This window comes from Perca fluviatilis, unplaced genomic scaffold (genome assembly GCF_010015445.1).
Source record: "Perca fluviatilis unplaced genomic scaffold, GENO_Pfluv_1.0 PFLUV_unplaced_scaf_240, whole genome shotgun sequence".
In the NCBI taxonomy this organism is placed as follows: Eukaryota; Metazoa; Chordata; class Actinopteri; order Perciformes; family Percidae; genus Perca; species Perca fluviatilis.
In genome coordinates, this window is record NW_024375659.1 from 1 (window position 1) to 1,664 (window position 1,664).

The 1,664-nt window shown below is 49.0% G+C and overlaps 1 long non-coding RNA gene across 2 annotated transcripts; it reads left to right on the plus strand.

Moving 5' to 3' along the window:
- Positions 1-61: 61 nt before the first annotated feature.
- LOC120555192 lies at positions 62-1,642 on the plus strand. Of its 2 annotated transcripts, XR_005638650.1 has the most exons (3): positions 62-79; positions 325-366; positions 649-1,642. It is a non-coding gene; the product is annotated as an uncharacterized LOC120555192 (long non-coding RNA). The 2 variants fall into 2 exon arrangements; XR_005638649.1 differs by lacking the exons at positions 62-79; positions 325-366 and adding an exon at positions 285-301 and having other exon boundaries at positions 649-700.
- The last annotated feature ends 22 nt before the right edge of the window (positions 1,643-1,664 follow it).

The following is a 1,664-nucleotide window of genomic DNA, read 5'->3' on the forward strand; positions in this document are numbered from 1 at the left end:
AACACAGGTCAGGAGACAACAACACAGGTCAGGAGACAAACAACAAAACAAACACAGGTCAGGAGACAACAACACACAGGTCAGGAGACAACAACACAGGTCAGGAGACAACAACACAGGTCAGGGAGACAACAAACACAGGTCAAGAGACGCAACACAGGTCAGGAGACAACAAACACAGGTCAGAGACACAACAACACAGGTCAGGAGACAGCAACACAGGTCAGAGACAAAACACAGGTCAGAGACAGCAACACAGGTCAGGGAGACAACAAACACAGGTCAGGAGACAACAACACAGGTCAGGAACAAGACGCAACACAGGTCAGGAGACAACAACACAGGTCAGGAGACAACAAAACACAGGTCAGGAGACAACAACACAGGTCAGGAGACAACAACACAGGTCAGGAGACAACAACACAAGGTCAGGAGGACAAAGCAACACAGGTCAGGGAGACAACAACACAGGTCAGGAGACAACAAAACACGGCAGCAAGCAACACAGGTCAGAGGACAAAGCAACACAGGTCAGGAGACAAGCAACACAGGTCAGGAGACAACAACACAGGTCAGGAGACAGCAACACAGGTCAGGAGACAAAAACACACAGGTCAGGAGACAACAACACAGGTAGGGGGAACACAGGTCAGGAGACAGCAACACAGGTCAGGAGACAACAACACAGGTCAGGAGACAACAACACAGGTCAGGAGACAGCAACACAGGTCAGGAGACAACAAAACACAGGTCAGGAGACAACAACACAGGTCAGGAGACAGCAACACAGGTCAGGAGACAGCAACACAGGTCAGGAGACAACAACACAGGTCAGGAGACAACAACACAGGTCAGGAGACAACAACACAGGTCAGGAGACAGCAACACAGGTCAGGAGACAACAACACAGGTCAGGAGACAGCAACACAGGTCAGGAGACAACAACACAGGTCAGGAGACAACAACACAGGTCAGGAGACAACAGGCTGGTTGGAGTTGTGTGTGCGCGTGTGTGTGTGTGTGTGTGTCTGTGTGTGACACCATGGAGGAAGGACTCAGCAGCACAGGTCAGGAGACAACAGGCTGGTTGGAGTTGTGTGTGCGCGTGTGTGTGTGTGTGTGTGTGTGTGTGTGTCTGTGTGTGACACCATGGAGGAAGGACTCAGCAGCACAGGTCAGGAGACAGCCGTCTCGTTGGAGATGAGCCAGGTCACGGCGTTCGCCGCCCAATGCATGCTGGGTAGCTCTGTGTCCGACTTGATCCGGATTCGCTCTGACGTCATGCACACGTGGGCAACAATAAGTCAAGTCGGCTTTATTGTCAGATGTTCTATACATGCATGACATACGGCACAAATGAAATTTCAGTCCTCTCAGACCCCCGGTGCAAAATGCAATAAAAATAAATAAGAGAATTCTGGTCGATTTCAGTTGTTTTTTGATGGAAAAAATAAGTTTTGGAATATTGGATTGTATGAGTTCGTCAACTGACTTGTGTGTACTTCACCGGAACACCGGCAGCTAAACAGAGGTATGTGCACTAGAGGTGTTGAAATTAATCAAATAATCGATGCATGGAATCATGGACTTCGAAGATGCTGCATCGATAATCGGCCGGCTCATAATCAATTATTTCTGTTTACAATTTAGTGTAGGCCTAACAA